Raw genomic sequence first — 16,087 nt, 5'->3', positions numbered from 1 at the left:
GTGTTCAAGGCTAGGTTGGATGGGGCTTGGAGCAGCCTGATCTAGTGGAAGGTGTCCCTGCCCGTGGCAGGGGGTTGGAACTGGATGTTCATAAGGTCCTTTCCAATGCAATTCTATGATTCTGTCAGAATCATTGTATGATACCTTGTGGGCAAAGAGGGGCCGAGGACTCCGTCCCCTTCCAAATACATCCGCTTCATCTTCAGCAGGGTGGTGCTGGAGAATGAGGCTGTGAGAGCTGGTGAGTTCAGTTCATGTTTGATGGTCTCATGTCTGCTGGGAATCTCAGGGCTGAAACTGGGTTTGGGGATAGGAGGCGATGGTTATTCCAGAGGCATTGTGAAGGTCGAGCTCTTGAATGAGTCAGCTGTGGAGGTGTTTTTTATCCTGCAGTGTGTTTAATCTCCTCATATAGAATCACAGAATGGTTTGGTTGGAAGGGACCTTAAAGCTCATCTAGTCTGGTTCAAACCTTTTTCCAGTTTAAAAAGAGAGCTCTCACAGAGCAGAGTTGCAGTGCTGCTAAGCTGAGAGAGCTGGGCTGTTCATCCTGGAGAAGGCTCCGGGAGGCCTTGGAGCAGCTCCAGTGCCTAAAAGGCTACAAGAAACTTGGGAGAGGAGCTTTGGACAAGGGGCCTGTATGGACAGGACAAGGGGAATGGCTTTAACCTGCCCGAGGGGAGACTGAGATGAGATGCCTTGAATCATGACTCTGAGGATGTGTTTGTGTATAGCTCTTGCACCTCTGACATCTCCCTGTTTTCCTCTCAGCTGCTGTCAGTGCACTGGCCAGGTTTGGTGCCCAGAATGAGAATCTTCTTCCCAGCATCTTGGTGCTGTTGCAGAGGTGAGTGGACACGGCTGTACCTGTGCTGAGCTTCTTGGTGACACTTGGTCTGGCTCCACAGAAGAAGCAAGGTCAGGTCTGCTCAGAACTTGGACTGGGATTGCCACAACATACCAGTTGAGGAGTTGGGAGATGGTTCCCTTCAGCCTTCCTGGCTGGAGGCAGCAAAGCACTGCTGGAGATGAGCAAGTGAAAGATGTGATTAGCACAGGTGATCGTAAACTCTGAGAACATTCCTCTGCGGGTAATAAATCTGCGTTGTTATATGTACACATCTTAGAATCATAGAATAGTTAGGGTTGGAAAGGACCTCAAGATCATCCAGTTCCAACCCCCCTGCCATGGGCAGGGACACCTCACACTAAACAGTCCCACACAAGGCTTCTTCCAACCTGGCCTTGAACACTGCCAGAGATGGAGCATTCACAACCTCCCTGGGCAACCCCTTCCAGTGCCTCACCACCCTAACAGGAAAGATCTTTTTGCATCCCTTGAAGCAAGAAAACATATTTCCCTGTTACTCATGAATAACATTTGTGGGTGTGGCTGAGTAGTGATGCCATACATCATGTCACAAGTTCCTGTACCTTTCAGTTGGCTTGGTTGAACTCTGTAAGGTTTGGAGGTGTATATTTTATAACCTAGCGAGTGTGCATGGTGTTAACAACTTGCACGTCTCCTTTAATTTTGGTTTTCTGATGTGATGTATTTAAACTTCAGCTACTGTGTTGTTTTTTTGTTTTTTTTTTTTGTCTAATTGGAATAGCTTTTGAGGGATCTCAGAGCATCATTGCAGTATCAAGTCCAATCTTGATGCCATTTCTAACTCAGCTCTCCTGATGTCCTCAGCTGCTGACTGCTGTCCTCTCATTCCCCAACCCAGGTGCATGATAGACAGTGATGATGAAGTGCGGGACAGAGCAACCTTCTACTTGAATGTCCTACAGCAGAGGCAGATAGCACTGAATGCTGCCTATATCTTTAATGGTCAATGATGGAAAGGGTTATTTTATGAGCTGTTATTTAACTTTATTATGGGGGGCCTTTGCTGTAATAGTTTTCTCTAATGTAACTTGGGTCAGAATAACTACAAAGGACACAATTTTTTTTTTCTGGCCCAAGTTCTTTCCTTTGAGGCACTGGAAATGGCAAATTTGCCAAAATATGGGAAGGATTGTGAAGGAAATGGAGGAAAAGTATGAGTTACGGTTTTTTCATCATTGCATCTTCACTCACTCTCTTGGGACCAGTTTCTTAATCTTTGCTTCCTCATCTCCATTACAAAGTGAGGATGCCACATCTTGTTGCCAGGGTTGGTTATAAAACTGGTTTATGGTCTGTAGTTGAGTCCATGGGAGCAGAGTAGTCAACACGGGTGAGAGGACCGCAAGATGACTTTGCTGGAGTGAACTGTTCCGACTGCAGTTCCCTCTGGAATAACAACTTCCTGTGTCATCTGCAGAGGTGTTTTTATCCTGTCTAGCATTGTGAAGTACTTAGTGTGTGTGTTTACTGAGACACAAACGTGCTTTCGCCAGCTTTTTGTTAGCTGAAGTCCAAACTGAATCCAGCTGTGAACTCTAGATTGCTCACAAGAGTTTCTCTGCAGCCTGAACCAACGGACAGGCTTCAGAGAAGAGCTCTTTAAGTAATCTTTCTTGCTTATATCTCAAGGCGGACGTAAGTAAGACACAGGTAAATTTTCAGACTCGGGCATCTTACCGCATTTGGTGCAGTGGGCCATCCAAACTTCACACTCTTCACATGTAAACCCAATTATCGTGGGCCTCTGACAGTTCCTGCTGCTAAAACTGACTTTTCCTGCTTGTGTTTGCTTGCAGGATTGACAGTCTCTGTTCCTGGGATGGAGAAAGCCCTGCACCAATACACACTGGAGCCTTCTGAGAAACCTTTTGATATGAAAACAGTTCCACTGGCTATTGCCCCAGTCTTTGAACAGAAAGCAGGTAACACTCAGGCTAACCAAGGCCAGGTTGGACACAGGGGCTTGGAGCAACCTGCTCTAGTGGAAGGTGTCCCTGACCCTGGCAGGGGGTTGGAACTGGCTGAGCTTTAAGGTCTCTTCCAACACAAACCAGTCTGGGGTTCGATGTTTAAATAGGCCATGGACAAAGCTATAAGCATCCATGTTGCCATAGCGAAACTTGGTGTCTGTACATTGGCTCCATCCCATTAGGCTCAGGCCAAGACACGTGGTGGCTCAGCTAAGCAGGGTACAGCGTCACCGGCTTTGCAGAAGCCTCCCTGATCTTCACAGATAAAGGAAGAGAGCGCTTCTTCCAAAGAAATGTGGGTTGGCAAGAATGTGGTTGTTTGTTCTGTGAGTTTTGTTGTGAGAGAGGAGTTTGTACCTAGATCAGCATTGGTTAGTGGATACATCCAGGAGTGCTCAGTCACTTCACTGGCTTTCTTCAGTGTTCTTGCACAGTTCTTCCATTCTGACTTTGTGCAACTTTAAGAAGAATTTGAGGGCATTTTCCCCCTTCTCGTCCTTTTTCCAGCCTTTTTTCTGAATATTTTGGACTGAAGTGTGCTTTTGTCATAGAATCATAGAATCCCAGAGTGGTTTGTGTGGGAAAGACCTTAAGATCATCCAATTCCAACCCCTGTCATGGGCAGCGACACCTTTAACTAGACCAAGCCTCTGTCCAACCTGGCCTTCAACACTGCCAGGGATGGAGCATGTATGACTTCCTTAGGCACCTTGTGCTAAGTACCTAAGTTATTCTCAAAAAATCGTGCTTGCGTCTCTTGGCAAAACTTGAAAACCTCTATGAGAAAGTGCCAGTTACCAAGAATTTTATTGTTTTTGTTGGGTTTTTTTCCTTTTTTTACCTCTCTTTCGTTTCTCTGTTCCCTTTGCATCTTGTCAAGGAAAAAACCCGGGAGGAGAAAAGTGCATCCCTGGGTGCCCAGCGGCCATGGGCACGGTGCTGCCGCCGTCACAAAGATTTGGAGTTGTGATTTGGTTGCTGTGGAGTTCCCCATGAGGAGCTGGGACCATTTGTCACCGAGAGTGAGGGGTGACCTCATCAGTGTTTACAAATATGTAAAGGGTGAGTGTCAGGGTGACGGAGCTAGGTTTTTCTCCAGTGATGTCCAGTGACAGGACGAGGGGCAATGGGTGTAAACTGGAGCGTAGGAGGTTCCATGTGAGCATCAGGAAAAACCTTTTTACTGTGAGAGTGCCAGAGCACTGGAACAGGTTGCCCAGGGGGGTTGTGGAGTCTCCTACACTGGAGATATTCAAGGCCCGCCTGGACAAGTTCCTGTGTGATGTACTGTAGGTTACCCTGCTCTTGCAGGGGGGTCGGACTAGATGATCTTCTGAGGTCCCTTCCAAGCCTTGGGATTCTGTGATTCTGTGATTCCATTCCGTTCCGTTCCATTCCATTCCATGCCATCACCTGGCAACGCAGCAGTCACAATGTCCCGGGACAGTATAAAAGGGAGCAGGCTCCTGTGTCCTCTGGCCTCCTGTGCCCGACTGGGCCAGGGAAGCCCAGGACTTCCTACAGGAGGTCCTTGAGGAGCTGCTGCAGTTCCTTGTTTGGAGGTTCTAGCAGGGGAGCGCAGCTACCGTATAGCCGTGAGTGAGGCAGGGGAGCGCAGCTACCGTATAGCCGTGAGTGAGGCAGGGGAGCGCCTGTGTCGGGGAAGGTTGTCCTCTTGCCGAGCATGCAGTCTGGGGAGGGACGCATGCGGAGTGGCAAGGGAGGAAGGGGACACGTGCGTAGCCCGCCAGATGAGCTGAATCAAGCCCAGCGATCAACAGAGTGACAGATATCGCAGGCAGACGGCCCTGAAATGCAGGCAGCGCTAGAGGCTGGACAGAGAAGAGCTTCAGAGTTGTGCGCTGCAAGGCCAGCTCCTGGCAGGGCCAGCTTCTTAGCTGGCGGCAGGGATAGCAATCCTTTTCAGCTGGACAGGCAGGGCTAGATGCTAGGAATGCCTTTTTGAGGAGCACCGCAGAGCTCCCCATTCTCATCCCCCGCGGAGCCAGGGGCAGCAGCCATAAGCAATGGGACGCAGAGGTGCTTCCAGAGATGCCAGCGCTTTGGAGCAGCCAGTGATGCCCTGCCACGTGTAGGAAGGATGGATTCTCGCCCCCAGGCTCGATGAGGCCGGGGGCCTTTGGCCACTCTCAGCAGCCGCTGAGGTGGCTCCAGATGGAGGCAGAACAGGGCTTGGGCATCTGCGGGGAGGCGTGAGCAGCCTGTGGAGCAGGAGCAGGTCCTGCTGCCATGCTCAGGGATAGCCGATCGCCAGTGCTGGGGTCAGGAAGGAATTTTCCCCCGGGCCGCATTGGCACTGGTCCCGGGGGTTTTTTGCCTTCCTCTGAGCGTGGAGCAGGAGCACTTGCCAGGGCTCCTCTGCTCCATTCTGGCTGCGGTACCGCCTGCTGCTCATGCACCATGAAGGTGGCCCCTGGTGTCCTGCAGCTGGGGGGGGAAGGCCTTTTTTCCCCCACGGAGGGCCTGCCAGTGTCCCCGCGGGTTTTTTGCCTTCCTCTGCAGCGGTGAGCCAGCCCCTTGACAGGGCTCCTTTGGGCTCTTGTGGCCCAAAGGCTGCTGCTCCTGCTCCACGCAGGTGGCCCCTCATGCCCCCATGCGGGGGGAGGAAGCTTTCACGACTCCCGGGGTAGCCCCTGGACGTTGCTGCTTGTCCTCTGTAGCACTGAGCACAGCCCCTTGACAGGGCTCCCCTTTGGGCTCGCTTCTTGCCCGCTGCTCAAGCTCGCAGAGGGAGCCACTTCTGCTCTGCCCTTGGCTCCATGTCCCCGGGGGTTCTGGCTTGTGCACAGCAGCCTGTGCTTCAAGGCCTTGATGCTCGTGAGCATCGCCTCTGAAACCAACCCAAAACAAAACCCCGTGGCATCGTGGAAAATTCGGTCAAAAGAAGATAACGTAAGGCAAAAGATAAGAAACCAAACTAAAATCAAACGGAATCCTAAAATAAAATCTTTTTTGCACTGTAAGCTTTGTGTTTCGTGTCCTTGAAAGTGGTTTTGGAGCTGAAAAGCCCTGGCATTGCAGGGGAATAGCAGTGCCACTGTTACTCAGGTCGGGGTGGGTGTAGGCAATGGAACGGCATGGGATGGGAGGAAATGGATCGGCATGGAATGGAGGTTGCTGCTTTTCATCTTTGGCATTGATCACATCCCCTTGTCAGGGCTCATCTTTGGGTTTTCTTCTTGCCTGCTGCTCTCGCAGCGACAGGGCCCTTGATTGAAAAATTATGTTCATCTAGAATCTTCAAGCATGACCTGGTTGTAGAGCTGGGTCACAGCTACTGACTGCCTGCAGATGTAGGGTTGTGGCTGGGGAGCCCTTAAAGGAAGGGTAGTACTTAACTGGGAACCTGATGTCACAGGAGTGCAGTGCCCTTCTGTGAACGTCTTTTGGAACCGCCTGTCTGGGATTCAGCAGCTTCTGGGCGAGATGCCCCTTTTGACCACGTCAGCAGTGAGCAAACCACTCAGTATTTTCGTGTTCCATCTGTTTAAAGAAGTGCGTTATTTAAACCAGGCTTATTATCCAGCAAAGTGAAAAGGCACAGGACCAAACTTCTTTCTATACGAAATGAGCATCATGGCACATCCTTACTGGGTGGGAATGGGGAATACTCTTCCAAAGGACCAAGAAACTCCACAACTGTTCTCGTCATAGTCTTCCCAGGTGACCTCCTTGGGTGCTTCTTAACTTTGCTCCCGGTGAAATAAGGTTGCTGTGGTTTTTTTCTTCCTGTGGGTACCTGCAGTTTGTAGATAGTCTAAAGCAGCAGCTCTTTAGTTAGAACGTATTAAACACGTTTAAAGAAGAAGGCCTCAAAGACATGTTAACACATACCTGCACGACTGCTTCGTGCACTGGAGCAAAGCAGGTGCTCTTCCCATCATCCTGAGGCATCTGCTGTGTTTCTCTGTGTGATACATTGCAAAAAGCTGGGGTTTTGCAGCTCTTTTTGGTGCAGTTGTAGCATAAACTTTTATGAGTGGGGGAAATGGGCTTGATTTGGTATCAGGCTAATACACAGGAAGTGCTTGTTGATTTTTCATGTGCCACTGTAGCCTTCAATTGAAATGCAGTTATTGAAATCCTCCCATCTGAATATGAGTTTGAAATCAGTGTCTTCCTTTGCAGTAATACCCGACAGAACCTGGTTATTTTTCAGGTGTTCAGTCCTATTTGCAGGGCAACTATTTCTCCTGGACTCAGTCACAGGAAAAACCTACAACAGTGTTAACAGCAGAGCAGGAGAAATGTCACTTAATGTCCCTGCACTGCCTGCAATTGGTGCTACTGTGTCTGTTCCTCTGGCGCATGTGCGGCTGCAGCAGCTTGCTGAAGGCCGGCAGATGTTGGCATCAAGAGATGTGAAGCCTCAAACAAGCACTCCCTGTGCTCAGCAGGTTTCTGGCATCTTCCTCCTTCATGCAGCTCTTTGTTAGGGACCTTTTCCTGTTTGTCACTCAGACCCAGGTTTCTACAGTCAGCACAGCTTTGCAGGTTTGCAGGTTTACAGCACTGCCCTGTTCAAGCTTTTCCTTCGTGGAGAAGGTTCTTTTCCAGAACCCGCTCTGATGGTAAAGCTGGAACCTGGCTCATAGAGAACCTACTTATTTACCTTCCCCCTGTACAGAACAAAGACAGTGCAACAGGTCTCAAACGTTCCATCTTCCTACTGGGTTGTCTTACCTTTGGAGTACAGCCCCCATAAAGAGCACACCAGCATTTCCCTGCAGGCTCCTGAGTCGAGACAGTTTCTGCTATTTAATGGCTCCTGAAGGTCTATTTAATGCTAGATAAAGAACAAAATCTCTTTGGAAGAGTGCAGTGTGTAACTAATTTAAGGTAGACTCCCAGCTGAAGTACATCAGGCTGTAACACTGCTGCTGTGGAGAACCAAGGAACTCATGTCTACAGCAATAGCGACCCCGTTACGTATTTCTAGAGAGATGAGAGGCTTAAAAGAAGTGGCAAAGAGGTGAGCAGGGCCTCATTCTGCTTGAATTCGTGGGCGTTTCAAATAGAAATCCCATCTGCCCAGCACCTGGAGGGGTGTCCCACTTCAGGACGGGGCCATTGCTACAGATCGCAGACATTAAGCACAAACCCAAACTCTGTAAGAGATTCAAGTGTCCTTAGAGCAATGGTGAAGTTTTATCCTTCCCTTTTTCTAAGCTGCTCTCGCACCAAGTGAGTTCCTTCAGGTATTTACATTGTGTCCTCCCCTCTTCCTGCCCCAGCCTCAGCCGGGGGCACTCACACGTGCCCCAAGCTGACAACGTGGAGACGGGGCTCATTTCCAGCAGCAGACGTCAGCCCCTGCCAGGTCAGAATGTGCTCAGGCAGCGGCACCAACACAAGTCAGAACCCCCCTGGCCCGGGGAGGTTTTCACAGCCACACTTGCACGTGTGACCGCCCAGGCAGCCCCACGGCTGACACCGGCTCACTGCTCCCTGGTCACTGTGGCAGGCCTCAGGGCAGCAGTTCCTCCTCATGGTCACTCTGCCTGTGGCCAGCCCGTGTTGCAGGGCACCAGGAAGCCACGGCACCAAGCCAGGGCTCAAGCTTCAGCACCAAATTGAGCTTCCCCTTGCCCACCTCAACAGCTTCCTCCCATCGCCAGAAGAAACTTCCCTGGGCCAGAAAGATGCAGCTTCCTTCATCACTTGTCTGAGGTGCGGTTCAGGCTGTGGTATTGGGGAAAGATGTTTAAAGTTAAAAAACAGTAATCAGGAAGATCGGTTGGAAAACTGCGTGTCACAGGGACCTCTGAGAGGAGCACCCTCTGCTCCTGTCCTATCTGATACTGATAAGGAGGAAGAGATTGCTGTCACTGGCAAAAAGCGGCAGATTCCCATTCAGAGTTAAGAAAGGGTTAAAGCAGAAGCGCTGTTGCAGAGGCGGGCACCTGCAGCCCCTGCAGAGCAGGGTGAGCAACTCTGAGATAAAAAAAAGGGGAAAACCAAGGGGGAAAGGAGGGGAGCTCGAGCGGCTCCTGTGTTTGAGCCTGGGAGGAGGGATGTCGGGCAGAGGTGGGGGAGCGGGCTCCTCTCCTGTGGAAGCGGATCGGTGTGCGTGCTGTGGGGAGTTTGGACGTTGGAAGTGAGACTGCCCTGGGTGCAGGGGGGGCAGTGCCATGGGGAGGCTCCGGTGACTGAATTGCAACTGGACTGACGGGGACCTGGGGAATCTTCCCTAGCAGATCCACTGGTTAAATTAAAACTAGGGACCAGAGGAAAGAAAGTGGAACTTTAGTGGTTACAGGAGCAAGTTATTTGGTATTAAATCAGAGAGAGAAGAATTCGCTACAGATGTGGGAGCTACTGGCCACCAAGGAAAAGAAAAAAAAAGAAGAGAGGCATTCTTTCTGAAACCTTTAAAGTACAGATTGGGAAAACAAATACGAATGCATAAATTCTCTAAAATCTTTATTAGAATGAGAAGCAACGTTTAAAGAAGGCAAAATGGAATTTAGAGTGAAAAATAGTCAATTAATTGCAGTTTTGAGTTTATGTTTAATTCAGCAGAAAAGCAAAGAGGAGGACCTCCCTGAAATAGAAGAACACCTTAATCAGGTATATCCGGGAGTACGGGCATCTGAAGTTCCAGGTAAGGCGAAAAATGCTTTGCCTCTTAAAGTGTGAATAAAAAGGGGGGGGGGGGGTTGCTCAATTAGAATAAAACAATATCCCTTAAAATCAGAAGATCAAAGGGAATCAAAAGTCATTGATAAATTTTAAAATATAGATTATTAATTGAATGTGAATTGGAATATAACGCTCCTACCTGGACAGTAAAGGAATACGATGGGAAAAGTTGCAGATTGGTTCCAAGATCTCAGGGCAATCAACAAAGCAGCAGAGGACATTAGTCCAGTAGTAGCTAATTCGTATGCCTTATTGACTAAATTGAATAGTAATGAGAAATGGCTTGCCGTCCTGGATTTAAAGGACGCTTTCTTTTGCTTACCATTGGCCAAAGAAAGCCAAAGTTATTTGCTTTTGAATGGGAAAATCCTGACACAGGAAGGGAAACTCAATTAACTTGGACAGCATTACCTAAAGGGTTTAAAACAGTCCAGCAACGTTTGGAAATCAGCTAGCATGAGAACTAGAATCATGGAAGCCGCCTACTCAGACGGGACTCTGTGACAATATGTGGATGAGCTATTAATTGCGACAGAAACAAAGGCAGAATGTATCCAGTGGACAGTGGAATTATTGCATTTTCTGGGACTGAACGGTTATCGGGTACCCAAATGAAAGGCCCAACTAATCCAAACCTGAGTTTCCTACCTAGGATATGAAATAGCAGGAGGACAGAGAGAACTTGGAGCTGCTAGAAAAGAAGCCATTTGTCAGACTCCATGACCGCCGACCACCAAGGAGCTCCGGACATTCCTGGGAATGACCGGATGGGTGCAGGCTTTGGATCCATGATTATGGTGTTCTGGGAAGACCACTATATGAACTGTTGAAAGGAAGCCCTCCCTCTTTAAAATGGACTGATACAGCAGAGGGGCTTTCAAAAACTTAAAAACAGAGCTAATGAGAGCTGCAGCTCTGTGACTTCCGGATGTGACTACATCCTTTAGGCTATGTTCCTATGCAGAACAGAGAATAGCTTTGGGGGTCCTTGCTCAGAAACTAGGACCATACAGAAGGGCAGTGGCGTATTTTTCAAAACAGCTGGATGAAGCGAGCAAAGGGTGTCCCGGATGCCTGAGGGCTGTGGCGGTGGTTGTCATGAATATTGAAGATGCTCGCAAATTCACCTTGGGACAGAGGATTACTGTGCTAGTGTCCCATGTGGTATCAGCAGTCCTGGAACAGAAAGGAGCCCGCTGGTTATCTCCTTCACGTTGTTTAAAATACCAGGCCACCCTTGTGGAACAGGATGATACAGAAATTGCGGTCACTAATGTTGTGAATCCAGCATCCTTTTTGCAGGAACAACTGACAGAACTACTAACACACAACTGCTTGGCCACCATAGAGACTGTGCATTCGAGCCGACCAGACTTGAAAGAAAAACCTCTAGAAGGTGCTGATTCTTGGTTTACTGATGGTAGGAGCTTCATGAATGAAAGCAGGTGAACGAAAGGCAGGATATGCCGTTACCACCACTTCACAGGTAAGAGAAGCTAAACCTTTACCAGCAAGCACCTCTGCCCAGAAGGCAGCAATAATAGCATTAACAAGATCCCTGGAATTGGCTATGAATATTTGGACTGATTCTAAATACACATTTGGTGTGGTCCATGCACATGGTGCTATCTGGAAAGAGCAAGGACTTTTGAACACACAAGGGAAACAGATTAAACATGCTACAGAAACTCTACAATTACTAGAAGCTGTTCAGCTACCTGAAGAAGCAGCTATTATGCACTGTAAAGGACATCAAGGTGACTCTGATCAGGAAACTGGAAATAATTTGGCCGATTTTGAAGCCAGACGAGCAGCTGAACAATCTCAAATCATGTCCTTAATCCCTGATGGCAAACTAACAACTGAGAAATCTAAACCTAGGCATTCAAAAGAGGATAGAAAATTGATTCAAGAGCTAAAAGGACAGGAAAATAAAGAGGGTGGGGTTCAGATACCTGATGGGAGAACTGTAATCCCCTATAACCAACTCCGGAAGTTAGTTCAGGAGGAACAATAAAACTCATTGTGGTAGTAACTCTTTGTATAAATACTTAAACAAACAAATTGTAGGAAGAAATCTATACACTATAGTTCTTTACTCAAGCCCATTCTTCAATCAACCCCACTCTTCAATCCCCCTGCTCTTGCAGGGGGGTTGGACTAGATGATCTTTTGAGGTCCCTTCCAACCCTTGGGATTCTGTGATTCTGTGAATGTAAGAAACAGTCATAAAATGGTATTCATTTGTCTATTAAAGGCTTTTGTCATGGGGATCTTTGCCACCCAACAACCCAAATCCTTCCCCTCAGGGCTGCTCTCAAGCCATGGGCATTTAATTTACATACCCTGTGTTTTTAAATTAACCGTTTGAATTTAGCCATTCAAACTTGGGAGTTGCACTGCAGAACTTCCTCCAGCTGCTAACACATTCTGAAGGAAAAGAGTTCAACAGTCTGACAACCATTCGTACCTCCTGCAGCACAGCACTCTTCTCCAAATGCTGGAAAGGATTAGAGCCACTACCTGAGGAACAAAAGAGACCTCTCAGTTAAGGAAATGCATTCCTCACAAGAAAACCCCAAAAGAACTGGAGGAACAGCCCCTAAACTTTACAAAAACACCTCATGCTACAGTGAAATCCCTCTTGGAATAACTGATGTTCTCCATCAGCAGCTTTCAATCCACTTTCCTCAGCTGTATATTCACAGGTACAGGAGGAAAAGGTGTGGGGGGAGCAGTAGAATAGAATCATAGAACAGTTAGGTTTGGAAAGGACCTTAAGATCATCCAGTTCCAACCCCCCTGCCATGGGCAGGGACACCTCACACTAAACCATCCCACACAAGGCTTCGTCCAACCTGGCCTTGAACACTGCCAGGGATGGAGCACTCACAACCTCCCTGGGCAACCCATTCCAGTGCCTCACCACCCTAACAGGAAAGAATTTCCTCCTTAGATCCAATCTAAACTTCCCCTGTTTCAGTTTTAACCCGTTACCCCTTGTCCTGTCACTACAGTCCCTGATGAAGAGTCCCTCCCCAGCATCCCTATAGGCCCCCTTCGGGTACTGGAAGGCTCCTATCAGGTCCCCATGCAGCCTTCTCTTCTCCGCATACCTGGAAGGTGAGGAAGAACAGTATAATACTCCCTCTTTACATAAAGCCATTCACTCTATTTTTCCCTAGTGCCCCTATTTTTACTACTTCAGGCACAGAAAGCACTGAAGGCATCAGGACAGAGCTACTGATCTGGATCTCAAACAGAAGTGCACCAATCAATGCTCCACTAAAATGGGCTACTCAGCACACTCTAAATATAGTCTGGCTTCCACATATCACAAAATCATCAGCAGCAGAGTATCCTCATCCTGTAACTCCTAAGCCTTTCAACAGGCCAGAACCAGCCCTTGAGAGTAATGACTTACTGGCGATGACACTTCTCTGTCGGCAGCAGAGGGCAGCCTTCTAACCCACATTCCCAGTGAAACCAGCCCTCACAGCCGCTGTTGCAGGCACATAAACCCCTCCAAACCCTCACTACTGCTTCTGACACTTGCCCTCCAGCAGTAATTTTTCCTTTTCAGCTCATTTATTCTTCAGTTCTTACATCCAAAGCAAAAGGAAACTGAGAATGAAATGGATCTCAGTCCAGCTGGGCTCAGAAGACCTATCAGCAGCAGCAACAGATAACTCAGGACAGCACAGAATCACAGAATGGTTAGACTTGGAAAGGACCTTAACATCATCCAGCTCCAACCACTGCCATGGGCAGGGACACCTTCCACTAGAGCAGCTTGCTCCAAGCCCCTGTGTCCAACCTGGCCTTGAGCACTGCCAGGGATGGGGCAGCCACAGCTTCTCTGGGCACCCTGTGCCAGCGCCTCAGCACCCTCACAGGGAAGAGCTTCTGCCTCATCTCCAACCTGAACTTCCCTGTTTCACTTTGAACCCCTCAGTCCTTGTCCTATCTTTCCAGTCCCTGATGAAGAGCCCCTCTCCAGCATCCTTGTAGCCCCCTTCAGACACTGGAGGCTGCTCTGAGGTCTCCACGCAGCTTCTCTTCTCCAGGCTCAACAGCCCCAATGTTCTCAGCCTGTCTCCATACAGGAGGTGCTCCAGCCCCTGATCATCCTCGTGGCAAATCCATTGCTCCAGGAGCTCCACAACCCTCTTATGCTGAGGACACCAGCACTTCACACAGTGCTGTAAATGGGGTCTCACGAGAGCAGGGGAGAGGGGCAGGATCGCCTCCTTCAACCTGCTGGTCAAGCTCCTTTTGATGCAGCTCAGGATACGGTTGGCTTCTGAAGGTGGCTCGTGATGGAGTGGGTCTTGCAGGCAGGTCCCCATCTGTCCTCATGGCTGGACCAGCACCGGGTCCATAATGAAACACAGGCATTGCTTCAGTGAGGTGGCTCCAGCATGGCTGAGTTTCATGTCAGGGCAGCCTTGAACGTGTTATTTGGGCACATTTCAGGGCCAGCTGCAAAACTGGCTCCTGCCCACCTCAAACACCCACCATATAAAGTGCCTGAGAGCTTGTCAACCTCAAGTCTTTCTCCTCAGAGCTGCTCTCAATCCATCCTCCTCCCAGCCTGTAGTGGTGTATATCCATTTTACACCGTATAGGAACCGAACTGCACTCCTGCACTAACACCGAGTTCTCTGTGCCTTTTTGCCACAGAGAGAACCTGGTGAAACCCCTGTCTGCAGCAGAGGAAGGATCGCCCTCACTCCAGTTGTCACCAGGTTTATGATTTCCGTAGCTGGACTGTTGTGTTGTGTTGTGTTGATCATGTTTGAACCAGCTTATATTTATCTGTGGCAGCTGCTCTTCAGAGGATGCCACGTCAAGGCTTCAGGACTGTGTCTGGTCCAGCCTGGGGTAAGTTGTAGTTTGTCCTGAAGGAGTATGCATTAAAAGCTTTGTTATGCTGGTGAAATGACCTCCTGTGGGTGGCAGATCAGCAAGGTTTGATCCTGAGATCTCCAGTCATTAGTATAGGAGCTAGAGGATAAAATGCCCCAAGGACTGCTCTGCCAGCCCATTTGCTATTGAAGGATCTAATCCTAAGGGAGTTTTTCTTCTTAATGCAGGCTTGATGGCAACAGCAATTGAAATGAGTAGTAATGTGAAAACCTAACCCACCTCTTCTTCAGTCACAGTGGGCAAAGACCATGCTCTGAAATGTGAAGTCTTTCATCCACAGAAAAGAGCTGGAAAATGAAGGTTCAGTGCTGGGACGTGTTAGCCCTGTAGCTGCCTGGGACTGAACAAATTGCTCCTGCCCTGAGCGCTGTCTCCTAAACAGTGGTGATTTAATATAATTGAATGCTTATACCCTTGTCTATGGCCTCATTCAAATGAATCATTATAGAATCTTTGAATGGTTTGGGTTGGAAGGAACCTTGAAGATCATCTAGTGCCATCAACAGAGACATTTAAGATGCTGCCTTCCAAGTGAAACAGCAGTAATAGCTTTGCAGAGCTGGGATGTTAATCGTAGACTCAGAATAGTTAGGGTTGCAAAGGACCTTAAGATCATCTAGTTCCAACCCCCCTGCCGTGGGCAGGACATGCTTGCTAGCAGTGGAAATGGTGCTGCCTTCGCTAACCAGGTTGGGAATGTTGGAATGCTCTTCCTCATTCTGTGAGGAAAATCTTGTCATGCTTAGCACCTCCAGGGATAAAATGAAAACAAAGCAATTCATTAGGAGACATGGTAATCAAAGCCCGTATCCTGCTAAATACAGCAGCACTTGCCTCTGGCAGACAGTTTAGTGATAGCACAGACAGAAGGGATGAAACATTAGGTCATGATTCCATTTATACGCAACTTTGCTTTCAGGGTTGGACTTGCCTTAGTATTTTTGTAACACAGCCATGAAAGATCTGGATTTCATTGCAGTGCCTGACTTCTCCTCCTTATAGTGCTGTCTTCTTACATTTATACAGGGTTTTTCGCAGTTGAGGACATTATAAAGGCTACGTAGATAACACACAGGCATTTATGCTTAACCATGGTTCTCTCATGTGCTGCTGAGGTGCAGCCAATTTTGAGCCAGAAGGTTTAACAATACAGTGAGTAATTTTGGGCAAGACAGAGTTTCTGGATAGTCCTACTCAATACTCAGATGGGAGCAGGACCACCTTCTGGCATTATTACTTTTTCCTGCAGAATTCCCAAAGAATGAGATAGAGATAAAACAAAGAGACTGGAGTGGTGGATGAGTTCATTTGGTGTCTTTCCCCCCCCCAGAACTGCGAAATGCATGAGGAGAAAACGGTCTAAAAAGTGCCCTGAAAGTCACAGAGTTCCTTTCAGTATCTATTTTTCCTTTTCCACACTTTGTCTTTAGTACTTTTGGCTGTCCTGGCCATCTCCACCCCAGAGAACTGTCTCATGTTACATTCGTAAGGGCTGAAAAACTACCGGCAGTGCTGCAAAACGTCAAACACCATTTTATTAACTACTTGGGTGGTTTAGAAACTTTTTTCCCCCCAAAACCTGCAGTAAACTTTACACATATTTTGCCAAATGGGAGATGTTTGCTGCATTCGA

Source organism: Lathamus discolor, chromosome 1, assembly GCF_037157495.1.
Source record: "Lathamus discolor isolate bLatDis1 chromosome 1, bLatDis1.hap1, whole genome shotgun sequence".
Taxonomy (NCBI): domain Eukaryota; kingdom Metazoa; phylum Chordata; class Aves; order Psittaciformes; family Psittacidae; genus Lathamus; species Lathamus discolor.
The sequence above is the reverse complement of the archived record's forward strand: the minus strand, read 5'-3'. Positions refer to the sequence as shown.